Here is a 17782-nt window from a genome sequence, read left to right on the forward strand (position 1 = left end):
CTTGGCCTATTTTCTTTCTATCTCCCCATGGTGTCTAGAACAGGGTTTCATCAGTTGCTGACTAAAATTCAAAATTATAAATAATACTATAAAAACAATTAAAAATGTGTCAAGTATTTTATAATTCATCAGAACATTAAGGGGTTTATGCAAGATCAGTATGCTGATTATAGGGCACCTGGGTGGCTCAGTTATTAAGCTCCTGCCATCGGCTTAGGTCATGATCCCAGGGTCCTGGGATCAAGCCCCATGTCAGGCTCCCTGCTCCATGAGAAGCCTGTTTTTCCCTCTCCCACTCCCCCTGCCTGTGTTCCCTCTCTTGCTGTCTCTGTCAAATAAATAAATTTAAAAATCTTTGAAAAAAATATGCTGAATGCTAAGCTTTTCCACAAGTGACAATAATTCTTGGGCTATATCTATACTAAAAAAATTCTCTATTCCAAGTCACTTAATTCACAAAAAAGCTGCTTGTCTGTGTAAATAACTACAAATGTGACTGATGAGAGTTTTTAAATGATAGCTGGGAGTTTATTAAAATCCTAGTGGAATTAATGGCCTCATTCTTACTTCTTAGATTCAAGAAAGAAGTAAAAATCATTACCCCAGGGTATGTGGAAATCACAGGGGAATGTGATGAGCAAAAACACTAAGGACTTTCTCATTTGTGCCAACCACCACTGCCAGATTCCAGAAGCCTCCAAATCCACTAGTTTCAAATTGCTTCCTAACCTCAGGGGCACTCCAGAGGACCCTCACCTCCAGGAATGAGAGGGCTAAGTTATCACGGTAAAACTCATTCTGTCCTGATCCCCCCCAAACACCACCACATCTCAGCTAATCAGAGCAGCTCCTCTTGTTAAGTCTCTTTCTACATATGGGGTCTCTTCATATGATTCAACTAACGGATTCAGCTGATTGAAGAAAAAAATAAGAAAAACAAACAAATGAAAAAGCCACTGCTCTTAACAACTAGCCAGGATGAGCTTAGAAGGATCACTCTAAGCCAAAAGGACTCCATGCTCTGCAACCTAGGCAAAAGTGACCCAAGAGATGACGGACAGCTCACATTGCTATAAATGAATCTAAGAAGGGTGAGACCTCCAACCCAGCACAGAATCTATTTTCCTCATCTGTAAAATGAGAGTTTAGACTGGAAGCCCTCAAAAATCACTTTCAGTTTTAACATCCACTGATTCCAATTTGGTTTCAGACATGTTGAAATAAAGATGTCAATGGGAAATGCAGGTAGAGATATCTACCAGGCAAATATCATTTTTTCCAGAAAATAAAGTACATTGTAGAAGGCAGCTATAAAAGTCAGTATCAAGCCCAACTAATGAGTGTCTCTCTCCTATTTTTCCTGCCATTCTTTACATGACAACATTAGCCTTAGGTTTGGTCCCTGACTACATTTTCCCCCACTCCACATTCTCTTTTCTTCAGCTAGTGGTGTAACTTTGTGCAAGTTACTTTTTCACTGTGGCACCAATTAAAATGAAGGTCTTGGGCTGGATCTCTTTAAAATACCACTTAGCTTTTTGCATGAGGTAACTCAAACACAGTCTTAATGTGCTATATGAGAGGTGTGGTGGCTCATCTATGTTAGGAGTCCATGTGTAACTCAAGTTCAAACAACAGTGCCCTTTACTGAGTATGATGGACCAAGTGCTGAGCTAAGTACACTAGACATAAAATTTCATTTACTAACAATCATTTCTCTTGTCCTCTTCATTTTACATATGGGGTCAGACAGCTAATGTTCTGGATCAGCATGTTTCCTACATTATTGCTCTCTCCAGTAGTTTTGAGAGCAATCTGTGGGACAGCCGAAGTGGTAGCTAAAACTATGGTCAGAGCTGGCTAACAGCATAGTGAGGGTTAGATCCTACATTTATAACTCCCAACTAGAGCTCACTATCAAAGCATTCCTACAAAATCTGGTGATTGCTGCCTTTTGATTTCTCGATTTGTTTGCTCATTCATGTAACAAATATTGACTGAGTACTTGCTATGTACACAGCACTGTTCTAGGTAGTAAGGATACACTACAGAACCAAGCAGACAAGCAAACAATCACAAAATCTGTGCATTCCAAGAACTTCTATTTAACCACTACTATGACACTGCTCTCATCCGGGTCATCAGGACACAGATCTTAGACACATCCTCAGCCCCTCCCTCTTCCTCTACTCTCAATCAGATTCACAAGCAATGTTCCTTGTTTGTTTGTACTCTCAATCCTTGCTCTCAATTTCCCAAAGGCTTTGTCTGAATTTCTATTTTATGACATTTATCCAAATGTGCCTATATTACAGTTACCTCTACATTTACTTTATTCTCTTCTAGAATATAAGCTTACTTGACAGGAAATATGATGTATTAAACAATTTTACTTTTAAAAGATTGTTGAAGTAAAGGAAACAAAAGAAATAAGAAACAAATCCACAACTAGGAATAATTGTTATCTTCTTTTCAAAGGATGGTTGTACCATTCTAACTCCCCAGGCACACAAAAGGAGAAAGTGGTATTTGCAGTTGCTCCATCCATCTCTGCTTTTATTATCTTTAGGACACAGCATAGAGAAATGGTTAAGAATATAGGCTCTGGAATCAAACAGCCTAAGTTGTTGTTGTTGTTGTTTTTAATACTTTAAAGATATTTCTCTACTTTCAGTTTATATTATTTCCAAAAGGAAGTCTGTTTTCAGACTTTGTTCTCCTGCAGAAAATACTTTTTTTTTTTTAACCTTTAAGATTTATTTGAGAGATCGAGAGAGAGAGCATGTGCACAAGCAGGAGGGGCAGAGGAAGAGGGACAGAGAAACTCAAGCAGACTCCAGCTATGGCTGGAGGTCACCACGGGCTCTATCTCATGACCTTGAGATCACATCATGAGCCAAAACCAAGAGTTGGACACTTAACCAACTCCGTCACCCAGGCACCCGTATCTTTTTTTTTTTTTTAATTAACCTTATTTTTCGATGATGGTAGATTCATATGCAATTGTGAAAAATTATTGAAAGCGTTTCTGTGTACACTTTGTTCAGTTTCACTACCTGGTAACATCCCTCCTCTTCTATTTTCTGAAAGATACTGCACAGAACTGGTTTTCATTCCTCTTTAAACACTTCATAGAATTCTCCAGTGACACCATTCTTTTGCTGAGTTTTTCAATATGAAGTCAGTTTTCTTAATAGTTACATAGTATTCACATGATTTATATGGGGTGAGTTACGGTAGTATTTGCCTTTTGATCCATTTCAGTTATGTCTGACAAACTTATCTGGGTAGAGCTGTTCACCAGATTACCTTATTACCTTTTTGATGTCTGCAAGATCTGTGGTGATATTGTTTTATTCCTGATATAGGCAATCTGTCTCTTCCCTCTTTTTTGGCAATCCTGCTGGAGGTTTGTCAATTTTATTAATCCTTTCAAAGAATAGCTCTTTGCTTCACTGATTTCCTTCCCTCTTCTTAGTGTTTATTTTGATCCTCTTTTTCTAGGTTCTTTAGGTAGGAGCTTAGATTACGGATTTGATCTATTTTTCTCTTTTCTAATGAATACATTTAGTGCTATTTCTGTGGATAGAGAACTCACTCTGCATAATCTCAATTTTTTAAATCTGTAGAGGTTTTTTCTGGCCTAGGATACAGCCTGTTTGGGTGTATATTCAGTAGCCACTTGAAAAAAATGTGTTCAGGTGCTCTTGTTAGGTAGAGTGTTCTATAAATGTCGGTTAGATTCTTCTGGTTAATGGTGTTGTTGGGTTCTAGATTCTTCCTGATTTTCTGATTTTTCTATCAATTGTTGAAACATGGGTGCCAAATCTCCAACAATAATTAAATATTTCTCCTTGTAGTTGTATCAGTTTTTGCTTCACATATTTTGCAGTTTTGTTTGGTTCATACACATTTAGTATTCCTGTCCTCATGATGGACTGACATTTTTTATCATTATGTTATCTTCTACCTCTGGTACTTTTCTTTGCTCTGAAGTCTACTTTATCCACTACTAATATAGCCATTTCCACTTCTTTTAACTAATATTTGAATATTTACAAGACATACCTCTTTCTACCCTTTTACTTACTAACTATACATATTATATTTGAAGATTTCCATAAACAGCAGACAGTTGGGTCTTTTGTTTTTAAAATCAAGTCTACAGGGACACCTGGGTGGCTCAGTCAGTTAAGCCACTGCCTTCGGCTCAGGTCATGATCCCAGGGTCCTGGGATCGAGTTTCACATCAGGCTCCTTGCTTGGCAGAGAGCCTGCTTCTCTCTCCACCTCTGCATGCCACTCTGCTTACTTGTGTTCTCTCTCTGACAAATAAATGAATAAATAAAATCTTTTAAAAAACATAAATAAAATCAACATTGCAGGGGCATCTGGGTGTCTCAGTGAATTAAGCGTTCAGCTCCTGATTTTGGCTCAGGTCATGATCTCATGGTCATGGGATCAAGCCCTGTGTCAGGAACTCTCTTCCTCTCCCTCTACCTCTCTCCCCATTTGCTCACTCTCTCTCTCTCTAAACAAAATCTTTAAAAAACAAATTAGTAAAATCAACTCTGCAAATCTCTTTTGTTCTATTTGTACCATTTACCTTTATTATGACTATGAATATGTTAGGGTTTTAAGTTTTTCATTTCTTTTCCTATTTCCTGTTCTAAGATTTTTTTTTTCCTGCCTTCCTATGGTCTCCATAAACATTTTTTTTAGGATTCCATTTTTATTTACCCATAATGTCCTGAGTATATCTCTTTGTATAGCTTTCTTAGTTACTGCTCTAGATGTTATACATACATACATACCTTGTCACAGTCTACTGGGTTCATTTTACTAGCTCAAGTGGTAGTTAAAAACTTTACCTCTTTTTACATCTTTTTGCCCTTGTTTATGATTGTCTTAATTACTTCCACTATATACATTTAAAACTACATCAGACAGCATTATGTTTGCTTTAACCATCAAACAAAATTTAGAAAAGTCATTCAGGAAAGGAGTATCTACTGTATACACCCAGAGTTCTGATTGTGTTCTTTTAGCCTTCTTGATGTTTTGAGGTTCATTCTTTTACTGTTTTCTTTCTGTATAGAGAATTTCCCACAGCCATTCTTTTGAAACTATTAATAAGAGATTGTCTTAGTTTTCCTTATTCTAAGAATATCTTGATTTACTTTTCATTCCTGAAGGACATTTTTGCTGGATAATTAGGAGTTGATACTTCTTTCCTTTTAGCATTTAATAATGTCACGGCACTTTGTTCTGGCCTCTATGGTTTCTGATGAGAAATGTCTTGGAATTGTTTTCCCCCATAAGCATCATACTTCTCACTGCTTTCAAGATCTTTTTCCCTATAGTTTTTATAAATTTGAGTATGATGTTTCTCAGGTAGATTACTTTCATTTTATCCTATTTTGATATTCACTTAGCTTCTTGAATCTATGTTTGGGTCTATCATATATGGGGAGTTTTCAGCCTTTATTTCATTAAGTACTTTTTCAAGACTGTCCTCTCTTTTCTTTTCAAAAACAAAAATCTTAGATCCTTCAAGATGGTCCACAGGTACCTTTGACTCTCTGTGCTCATTTCTTTTTTTAATGCACTTTCTGTAGCTTGTTAAGACTGGATAATTTCTAATGTTCTATCTTCAAGTTCACAGAGTCTTTCCTCTAACCCCTCTCTTCTGTTGTTAAGCCCAACAACTGAGGGTTTGTTTTTCATTCTGTCTTGGGGGGGGGGTTCAATGGTGAACATATTTTACGGTTCTAAAATTTTTATTTGGTTCTTTATACTATTTCTTTGCTAAAACTCTAATTTTTCCATTTGTTTCATGTTTGTAATTGTATATTAAAACATTTTTACCATGGCTGATTTGAAATCTTTGGCAGATAATTCTAATATTACTGTCATCTCAGTGTTAGCATCTATTGCCTTTTTTCATTTAGTTTGAATTTTACTTCAAATTTTTATTTAAATTCTAGTTAACATGTATGGTAAAACTGGTTTCAGGTATAGAATTTAGTGATTCATCACTTACATATAAGACTTGGTACTCATCACAATAAGTGCCCTCCTTAATGCCCATCACACATTTAGTCCATGCCCCGTCCATCTCCTTCCACCACCTCTCAGTTTGTTCTCTACAGTTAAGTGTCTTTTAGGTTTGCTTCCCCATCTCTCTTTTCACCCCTTCCCCTATGTTCATCTGTTTTGCTTCTTAAATTCCACATGAGTGAAATCATATGATAATTGTCTTTCTCTGACTTATTTCACTTAGCCTAATACACTCTAGCTCCAACCACATCATTGCAAATGGCAAGATACTCTTTTTGATGGGTAATATTCCATTACACACACACACACACACACACCCCGTACATCTTCTTTATTCATTCATTCGTCAGTGGACATTTGGGCTTTCTCCATAGTTTGGCTATTATTGATAATCTTAACAACAGAGTGCACGTGGCCCTCCAAATCAGTATTTTTGTGTCCTTCAGGTAAATACCTAGTAGTACAATCGCTGGGTCACAGGGTAGTTCTATTGTTAACTTTTTGAGGAACCTCCATACTGTTTTCCAGAGTGACTGTACCAGTTTGCATTCTCACCAATAGCGCAAGAGGGTTCCCCTTTCTCCACAACCTAACCAACACCTGTTACTTCTTGTGTTAATTTTAGCCATTCTGATAGGTGTGAGGTGGTATCTCATTGTGGTTTTGATTTGTACCTCCCTAATGAGGAATGATGTTGAGCATCTTTTTATGTGTCTATATGCCATATGGATGCTTTCTTTGGAAAAATGTCTATTCACTTCTTAGCTGGACTATTTATTGTTTAGGTGTTGAGTTTGTAAGTTCCCTATAGATTTTCGACACAACTCTTTATCAGATATGTCATTTGCAAATATCTTCTCCCATTTCATAGGTTGTCTTTTAGTTTTGAGATCCTCCAGGTTCTCAGTATGCCAACTGATTTTCTACTGAAATTTAAACTTTTGGGGTATTGTATTAGGAGAGTCTGGATCTTATCTAAAGTTTATTTTAGCTGGCTTTTTAGGACATGGCTCTGCCAGGGAAAGGATGGTGTCATCACCTCATTACTACCAGGCAGAGGTAGTAGTACAGATTCCCCACCTTAGCTCTAGGACACCCAGGATGGGACAGGCTTCTCATGACACCATGCTGGGTAGAAGTAGGAGTTCCACCATCCTACATTGTTGGTGGGAATGCAAGCTGGTGTAGCCACTCTGGAAAACAGCATGGAGGTTCCTCAAAAAATTGAAAATAGAGCTACCCTACAACCCAACAATTGCCCTACTGGGCATTTATCCTAAAGATACAAATATAGTGATCTGAAGGGGCACCTGCTCCCCAAGGTTTATAGCAGCAATGTCCACAATAGCCAAATTATGCAAAAAGCCTAGAAGTCCATCAACAGATGAATGGATAAAGATGATGTGGGGTGTGTGTGTGTGTGTATACACATATACACAATGAAATATTATGCGGCCATCAAAAAAAAAGTGAAATCTTGTCATTTGCAATGACATGGATAGAACTAGAGGGTATTATGCTAAGTGAAATAAGTCAATCAGGAAAGACAATTATTGTATGATCCCACAGATATGAGGAATTTGAGAAACAAGACGGAGGATCATAGAGGAAGGGAGGGAAAAATGAAACAAGACAAAACGAGAGAAGCAGACTAACCATAAGAGACTCTTAATCTCAGGAAACAATCTGAGGATTGCTGGAGGGAAGGGGGATCGGAAGGATGAGGTGGCTGGGGGATGGACATTGGGGAGGGGATGTGCTATGGGGAGTGCTATGACTTGTGTAAGACTGATGAATCATGGACTTGTACCCCTGAAACAGATAATACATCATAAGTAGGAGTTCCAGCTTCCAAATGGGCAAATAAAGAGCTCCCTAAATGGCAGGGGTAGGAATGATTTGTCACTGCTTCATATGTGACCTCCACTGACACCACAGAATCAGCTGTAGCTTCCATTAACACTCCAAGGCTGGATAACAGTGAAAATCCTGGTTCTGCACTAGGCCTTCTCTGACATGACCCAAGCAGAGAGGGGAGAGAGTACTCCATTATTGACAACTGAGGCAATGGAAATCTAGGCTTTGATGTCATCCTCCAACACCATCATGGCAGGAAGGTGGAAGCCCTAGTTATTGCCAAGTGTGAATGAAAATCCTGGTTCCCTACTTTGCCTTCTCTGGTAATCATCTGGGCTGAAAATTAGGGCTCCACATTACAGCCTGGGGAAGACGAAAGTCTAGGTGTTCCCATGGCCTTTGCTGGTTTAGGTTGGAATAAGGCTGGTTTTTACTACAGTATTTGGCTGCTCTTTTCCTAGTGCTTTGCCTGGAGAGAACAGGACTCTCCTGTCCTATAATATCCAGAGTTTTTTGTTTTCCTTACTAAGATGAAGAGGGGAAAGTACATCTACTCAATATTCCTGGGAGCAGAAGTCTTCTGGGTGCTTTTTAAGATTTACTCTTTATCACTAGTTTTAACTAATATGAATCTATGTGGCCTTGGTGTAGTTTTGTGTTTTCTGTGCATGTGTTTCAATGAGAGTTTTAGGTCTGTGGATTTACAGTTTTCATGAAATCTGAAAAATTTAGCCATTATTTCTTCAAATATTTTTTCTGTTCTTTCCTTCTCATTTTAGAATTTGAAATATCTGACACTTACTGCTATGTGTTATAATCATTTTTTTCCTATCCTTTTTCTCTCTATATCTTGGATAATTTCTACTGTAAAATCTTCAATTTAGCCATTATTTTCTCTTCTGCAGTGACTAAACCCATTTATAGTATATTTTCCACTTAGATGGTTGACCCTTGAACAAATCAGGGGCTGAGGCACCAACCCCCCTGTGCAGTCACAAATCCATGTATTACTTTTGCCCCCATCTTCAAAATTTAACTACTAATAATAGCCTACTGTTGACCAGAAACCTTACCAATAATACAGTCAACTGACATATTTTGTATATTATATGTATATATACTGTATTTTTACAATAAAGCAACCTAGAGGAAAAAAATGTTAAGAAAATATAGGAATATATTTACAGTATTGTACTCCATTTATCCAAAAGAAAGTCTGCTTTTAAGTGGGTCTGCGCAGTTCCAACCCATGCTGTTCAAGGGTTAGCTGTATTTTTTATCACAAGAATCTTTTCTTAAAAATGTGTTCCATGTATCTCATTATGTTCAAGATTTCCCTTAACTTTTTGAGCTTATGGAGTATATTTATATGGTTTAATGACTCTCTCTACTAATTCTGTAATTTACAGATCTGTTCTGTGGACTTTTTCTTCATTAAGAAATAAATCCTCCTGCTTCTCTGCATGCCCCGTCAACTTTCAAAAAATAGTCTTTATTCCATGCTCATGGATTGGGAGAACAAATATTAAAATGTTGATACTACCCATAGCCACCTGCAGATTTCACACAATCCCCATCCTAATATCAACAGCATTTTCACCAAACTAGAACAAATAATCCTAAAAATTTTATGGAGCCATAAAAAACCCTAAATAGCCAAAGCAATTCTGAAAAAAAAGAACAAAATGGAAGAGATCCCAATCCTGGATTTTGAGATATACTACAAAGCTATAGTAATCAAAATAGGATGGTACTGGCACAAAAACACACACAGATCAAGAGAAGAGAACAGACAGCCCAGAAATAAACCCACGATTATATGATCAATTAACCTTCAACAAAGGAAGAAAGAATATGCAATAAGAAAAAGAGTCTCTTCAATGAATGGTGTTGGTAAAACTGGAAAGCTATATGCAAAAGAATGAAACTGGACCACTTTCTTATACCATACATAAAAATAAACTCAAACTATATTAAAGACCTAAACGTGAGACCGGAAATCATAAAAATCCTATGAGAGCACAAGCAGTAATTTCCCTGACATCGGATATAGCAACATTTTTCTAGATATGTCTCCTAAGGCAAGGGAAACAAAAGCAAAAATAAACTATCGGGACTACATCAAAATAAAAGCTTCTGCACAGCTAAGGAAACAAAAAAACTAAAAGGCAACCTACATAATGGGAGAAAATATTTGCAAATGACATATCTGATAAAGGGCTAAGTATCCAAAATATACAACGCAGCTCCAAAACCCCACAAATAATTCAATTAAAAATGGGTAGAAGGCATGAACAGGTATTTCTCCAAAGAAGACATACAGATGGCCAACAGACACATGAAAAGATGCCCAACATCACGCATCATTAGGGAAATAAAAATCAAAACTACAATGAGATATCACCTCACACCTGTCAGAATTGCTAAAATAAAAAAAAAAAACACAAGAACTTAGTGTTGGCAATGATGTAGAAAAAAAGGAACCTTATTGCACTTTCAGTGGGAATGCAAACTGGTACAGCCACTGTGGAAAACAGTATGGAGGTTCCTCAAAAAAGCTAAAAATAGAATTATCCTACAATCCAGTAATAGCACTACTGGGTATTTACCCAAAGAAAATGAAAATGCTAATTTGAAAAGATATATGCAACCCTATGTTTACTGCAGCATTATTTACAACAGCCAAATTATGGAAGCAATCCAAGTGTCCATTGATAGATGAATGGATAAAGATAATAGGCTATGTATAAATACAATGAACTATTACCCAACCATAAAAAAGAATGAAATTTTGCCATTTGCAGCAACCTGGATGGATCTAATGGGTTTAATCTAAGTGAAATAAGTCAGAGAAAAACAAATACCTTATGAGTTCACTCATATGTGGAACTTAAGAAACAAAACAAATGAACAAAGAAAAGAGAGACAAAAAAAAATTCTTAACTATAGAGAACAAGCTGGTGGTTATCAGAGGGGAGATGGGAGGGGAAATGGGTGAAAAAGGTAAAGGGGATTAAGAGACACTTCTGATGAGCACTAAGTAATGTATAGAACTGCTCAATCACTATACTGTACACCTAAAACTAATATAACACTGTACATTAATTATACTGGAATTTTAAAAAATCTTAATATTTTTAAAAAGTCTTTATATTTTAGATCAGTTTTAGGTTTACATCAAAACTGCACAGAAAGTACAGAATTCCCACATGTGCCCAGCCTCGCCCTCTATCGGCATCATACACCAGAGGTGTAGATTTGTTACAACTCATGAACATAGTATGGATCATTATGACCAAGTCTATAGTTCACATGTGGGTTCGCTCCTGGTGTACATTCTATGGATACTGATGAATGTATCCTGATGTGCACCCACCGCTTTAGTATCACACAGAACAGTCACTACTCTAAAAATTCTCTGTGCTCCACCTATTCATCCCTCCCTCTCCCCTAATCCCTCCTAACCAGAGGTATCTTTAATGTCTCCATAGTTCTGCCTTTTCCTATGTGTCATGTTGTTGGGATGCTACACTATATAGCCTTTCCAGATTGGCTTCTTTCACTTAGTAATAAGCAATAAAGGTTCCACCGTGTCTTTTCAGTTCACTTAACTACTAACCTACTGAAGGACATACTGGTCAAGTTTTGGCAATTAGGAATAAAGGTGCTAAAAATAACTGCCCAAAATTGTACAGAAATAAATTCTCAGTTCTTTTAAGTAAATATCAAGAAGTATGAGCTGCATCTTATGGTAAATTATGTGAGGTTAAGATTATGGTTCAGTTTTCTAAGAAACTGCCAAACTGTCTTCTTCGAGTTGCTGTACCATTTTGCACTCCCACCACTAATGGTGGGAAGTCGCGTTGCTCCACATCCTCACTGGCAATTAGTATCACCAGTGTTTTGGATCTGGCCATTCTCAGTATGTGTGTTTTAGTATCTTGTTTTAATTTGCAATTCTCTAATAACATACAATGTTGAACATATTTTCATATTCTGATTTGCCATGTGTGTATCTTCTCTGGTGAGATATCTGTTCAAGTGTTTGGCCCATTTTTAAATTATAAGTAAGGATGTTTTCTTACCATCAAGTTTTATAATTCTTTGTATAACCTAAATAACAGTCTTATCCTACGTGCCTGTAGTAAATATCTTCCTTTACAATGTCTTTCACAGAGGTTTTAAATTTTAATAAAGTCTAACTAATTACTTCTTTTGTGTGTCATGTTTTTAATGTTGTATCTAAAAAGTCATTGCTAAACAAGGTCATCTAAGTTTTCCCCTATTATCTTCTAGGAGTTTGATAATTTTAAGTTTCACATTTAGGTCTATGTTCTACTTTTAATTTTTTGTGAAAGGTGTATTGTTTTTTGTAGATTCATTTCTTCTTGTATGTGCATATCCAGTTGTTTTAGCACCATTTGTGGAAAAGACTTTTTCTCCGTTTAGTCTTTCCTCTTCTTTCAAAGACCAAATGGCTATATTTGTGTAAGTCTATTTCTAGGCTCTCTGGTCTATCGATTTAGTTGTCTATTCTTTTGCCAATGGCTGACTTGGTTACAATAGCTTTATAGTAAATCCTGACGTCTACAGTGTCAGTCATCTAACTTTGTTCTTTAATATTGTGTTGGCTATTCTGGGTCCTTTGTTTCTCTTTATAAACTTTAGATGCAGTTTGAGGATATTAACAAAATAACTTGCTGGCATTTTGATTGGGATTGCACTGAAACTACAGATCAAGCTGGGAAGAACAGACATGTTGACAACACTGAATCTTCCTATCCACAAACATGGACTATCACTCCATTTATTTAGTTCTTTAATTTTGTTCATCAGTTTTGTAGTTTTCTTCATACAGATCTTCTACATTTTTTTCAGATTTATATCTCAGTATTTCATTTTGGGGGATGCTAACATAAATGATACTACACTTTTAAATTCCAATTTCACCTGTTCATTCCTTTTACACAGGAAAGCATCTTTTGTACATTAACATTGTTTTCTGTAATTTCACTGTAACGTATTATTAATTTCAAGAGCTTTTGGTTCACTATTTCAGATTTTCTACATAGACAATCAGTTATCTGCAAGCAAAAAGTTTTATTTCTCCCTATCAAATCTGTATGTCTTTTACTTCCTTTTCTTGTCTTACCATATTGAATAAGACACCCAGCATAATGTTGAAAAGGCATGGTAAAAGGATATCCATGCCTCACTCTTCCTGATCTTAGTGGGAAAGCTCTACATTTCTCATCATTAAATATGATGTTAGCTATAGATTTTTTGTAGATATTCTTAGACAAGTTAAGGTAGTTCCCTCCTCTATTTCTAGTCTGCTGAGAGTTTGTATCAAGAATGGATATTGGATTCTCTCATGATTCTTCGGCATCTACTGATATGATCATGTAATTTTTCTTTTTTGGCCTGTCAAGGTGATGGATTACATTAATTCATTTCCTAATGTTGAACCAGGTTTGCATGTCTATATAAACCCTACTTGTTCATGGTACATTATTTTTATACATTGTTGGATTTGATTCGCTAATATTTTGTTCAGGATTCTTGAATTTTTGTTCATGAGAGGCAGTGATCTATAGTTGTTGGTTTTGTTTTTTTTTTTTTTTTTTCTTATAATGTCTGTTTGGTTTAGGTATAAGGAAAGGTAGTAGGTATCTGGCCTTGAGAATGAGGTAAGAAATACTACCTCTCATTCTATTTTCTGGAAAAGACTGTAGAGACCTGACGTTTCTTCCCTAAATGTTTTGTAGAGTTCATTTATGAACCCATCTGGGCTGCCCAGTCATTTTTTATTGGATGCCAGACTTTGTGAATTTTATGGGGGAAAGTTCACTTAACTACTGCTGGAGTAATTCCCCGCCCCTCCCCCCTTTCTCCACCTCCCCTTGTTGGAGTCTTCTGGATTCCTTTACATACTTTTTAAATCTTTATTCTGTTATGCTTTTAAGTTACTTAGAGACAGTTTGATCCTTGCAAATCTTGCTTTTACACTTGTTAGGGAGAAACAGAGTAGCCTTTAGTGTAGGGCTAATTTGACTTTACTACTGAAGTAAAACCTTTCTGAGTCTTCTACTCAATGCACCATGCATGGTAAAGCCTTTCCACTCTGATGGACATAATATGGTGCAATCGTGGCTTACTTCATTTGTTTTCCTTCTTGTAGGGATCACTGCACCTCGTACTACCTGTTTTTCAGTGTCTGGACACCACTGTTTTCTGTATTTTGTCTCAGTTTTCAGGCAAGACCTTAGAAAAATTCAGTCCCTATTACTCCATCAGAGCCAGAAACAGAAACTCCTAGACAATATGAATCATGGTTCTACCATCTATTATCTGTAGATGGACAGATCTTGGACTAATCTCAGTGCTTCGTGAGTGTTTTTTCAGAAATGAGTGTTTTCTCATTTATAAAATGGGAATAATGATTATCTAATTCCCACAGCTGATAGAATTCAAGTAAGTATAAAGTGATTCTCTCAAGAAGTATGAATTTATTCTACCTCTATGTATTTCACTTCTTCAACTTCTGCAACTTGTGATTTACAAATCTGAAACCTATTTTAAAAATCTGCTATGTTCATTATGATAATTAGCACTATGATTAATGCTATCAGGTCCTAATAGTAGTAACACCATGAATTTGAACATTTACTGTGTGTCAGGGCTATTATGGTAAATATTTTGCACATGAAGTTTCATGTTCTCAGATCTCAGTTTTTTAAATCAAGTTAGCTCACCTTTTTTATGTTACTACTATTCTAAGTTTCTCCTCTCCCCCTATATGCACTAGAATTAACTTTTCCTAAACTAATGATGGAATACAAAAACACTGTGATTTGTTCATATTTAATGGAAGTGACACTTAAATGACTTACAAATCTAAAGTTCATATTTTAATCTAATTTTGGATGTTATAGTTCCCTTTCTTTATACCCTTATTTTCTCCTAGTAAAAGAAAGATAGTCACAGGGAGAAAGCAATTCCCAGAACTACATACTTGCCCCCCAGACATAGTTTGGGAAAGATTAGGGAATGGAATACAAGAACTGTTGGGAAATGAGCTTATGTTCACTTCATCTTAAAAAGAACTGAATTGAGACAGAACAAGAGAATACGGAAAATAAAATAACACACTGCCAGGGCACAGGGTACCTGAAAGCAGAGCAGTCCAAATGCTAAGAGTGAGATGAAGGTGGGGGGCACAGGAACTGAAATTAGAGATGCCCTGGAACTATTTATATCATCTAAAGTACAGACCTGACACTGAAGACTCCAGCATGCTAAGCAAGAGAATCAAATACTTCAAAATGTTGAGGATGTGTTAACATTTACTCAATATTTACTGTGTGCTAGGTACTTATGTAAGTATTTTACATACCCCGATTTATTAAATCTTACAGATCCATGAGATATATATTACTGTTAACACCATTTTACAGATAAGGAAACCAAGGCACAGAGAAGTTCAATTTAGTTCTCAATGTCACATTAAATAAACATCTTGAATGTTTTAAATTTTACCTGTAAAAAGTTTAGTTTTTGAGATAGTTTAAACTGCATCCATACAGAGAATTATTTTTTATTGTTTATTCATTTTTAAGAGAGAGTGAGTGAGAGCATGAATAGGTGGGAGTGAGTTAGAGGGAGAGGGAAACGCAGACTTCCTCTGAGCAGGGAGCATGACACAGGGCTTATTTCAGGTTCATGACCTGAGCCAAAGGCAGATGCTTAACCAACTGAGCCCCCAGGTGTCCCCATACAGAGAATTTTAATGAGTAAGATTTCACAGAGCCCTTCTAAAAGGTTTACCAAAATTCATCCCAGAGAATTCCCACTGGGAGGTAATTTAGTTTTAATTTGGGAGACTTTTGCCTATTGTAATATGGTTTATAGTACTCTGAGAAGGGTGCAAGTCAGAGAATTTGGAATATTTTAGATAAAGGAGCCATCTGGGCCACCTAGAGCTTCAGAACACACGAGGACAAAACTAGGAAGTGTTTTAAGAGGTTTCATGATGTCTATTCGTATTTGTATCAGGATAAAGACCAAAACTTGGAAATCATTATCAGTTTTATGTTACCAGTGTTGTAAGAAAAAAATTCAATGTGGTAACAAGGACCCAGAAAAGTTCTCCTTTCTGCCACAGGAATTTTGGCTTCTCACCAGCCCCATAAAAAACAAGGTGCCTGGGTGGCTCAATCGGTTGAGTGTCATCAGGGAATCTGCTTTTCCCTCAGTCTCTCACCCCAATTGTGCTGTGTTTCTGTCTCTCACTTGTTTTATCTCTCACTCACTTTCTCTCTCACTCTCACTTGCTCTCTCGCTCTCTCAAATAAATAAATCTTCAAAAAAGAAAAAAAAAAAGACACCTGGGTAGCTCAGTTGGTTAAGTATCTGCCTTTAGCTCAGGTCATGATCCCAGAGTCTTGGGACTGAATCTGGACTTGGGCTCCCTCCTCCATGGGGAGTCAGGGAGTCTGCTTCTCCCTCTGCACCTCCTTCCACTTATTCTCTCTCTCTCTCTCAAATAAATAAGTAAATAAAATCTTAAGGAAAAAAAAAAGGTAGAGCTCAGATTGGAGAGCCAGATGGAATAATCTCAGGGACTTGTCATTATATATTGTCACTCTAAAGTTTTTCATATGATGCAGTGCTCACTGCCCCTCTTTCAACATCTTCCACTTGCCCCACTGGATTACTCTTGCTTCTTGCATTAGTTCAGTATTGACAATACTGAATACTCTCTGTATTGTTCATTATTTGCAGAACAAAAAATCAGACGCCAAATAACATAATGATAACACAACAGCATGTACCACTTTGAATAACGCCTATATATACAACTTCAAAATTTCATCTGTATGAAGTCCCAGACTTAGTATGTTCTTATAGCCAAAGGCATTGAGAAATCATGACCTCTTTTTACTTATAAAGACATCTACTTTCATATATTCTTTTTTTTTTTAAGATTTTATTTATTTATTTGACAGAGGGGGAGATCACAAGTAGGCAGAGAGACAGGCAGAGAGAGAGGGGGAAGCAGGATCCCTGCTGAGCAGAGAGCCCTATGCCAGGCTCGATCCCAGGACCCTGAGATCATGACCTGAGCTGAAGGCAGAAGCTTAACCCACTGAGCCACCCAGGCACCCCTCATACATTCTTTTTAATTCAGAGTATCACTAGAGTGCTTCTCATGAAAACACTAACAAAATCTTCCTGAAGTATTCACCTAAGAACACAGTAAAGAATATTCAGTTACTTCTTTCATCTGTAGAAGTGAAAATGCACAAATATTGTGTGAATCCTTAATTAATGCAAGAAAAGCCAATTATTTTTAGTACAAACTAACATATTTTATACTAATTTTAACTGTAAAATTGGAAGATGGCAAGAGTAGGCTTTTCTTTGAAGTTACTGCTATTTCATGATCCCCAATCATATCACTAAGTTTTACTGCTCTTGTGTACAGAAATTAGTGTATAAACATAAGTAATGGAATGAAAGAACAAATATCCAATTGTCCAGCAATTAATACTGTTCCTGCATAACCAATCAGGAAGTAAAAAGAAAAGAACTTTAGTCTTATCAGAAAGTTTTACTTTTCTAGACTCTATTTATTAATAATGGCTTCTTAGCTAGCTGTTTATCTTCAGACTTCTCCATAAAAGATATTTAAATTGGGAAAATTAATGATGCCACTGACCCCTTAAAAATTTTAGTGAATATTATTTGGTCTTCCATGGGTGAAAAATAGATTAGTCATCAGATTTCAGATGCAAGTTTCATTCTTTAGAAAAACAATAAAACTAAGAAACTAGAGAATGCCAATAATTATTGCCAGATAAAC

The 17782-nt window shown here is 36.5% G+C and overlaps 1 protein-coding gene across 1 annotated transcript in view; it reads right to left on the reverse strand.

Moving 5' to 3' along the window:
• Positions 1-17782, reverse strand: part of CEP83 (centrosomal protein 83) — a 140843-nt gene that overhangs the window by 50000 nt on the left and 73061 nt on the right. The window lies entirely within an intron of this gene.

Source organism: Lontra canadensis, unplaced genomic scaffold, assembly GCF_010015895.1.
Source record: "Lontra canadensis isolate GAN:19392208 unplaced genomic scaffold, GSC_riverotter_1.0 scaffold52, whole genome shotgun sequence".
NCBI classification, from domain to species: domain Eukaryota; kingdom Metazoa; phylum Chordata; class Mammalia; order Carnivora; family Mustelidae; genus Lontra; species Lontra canadensis.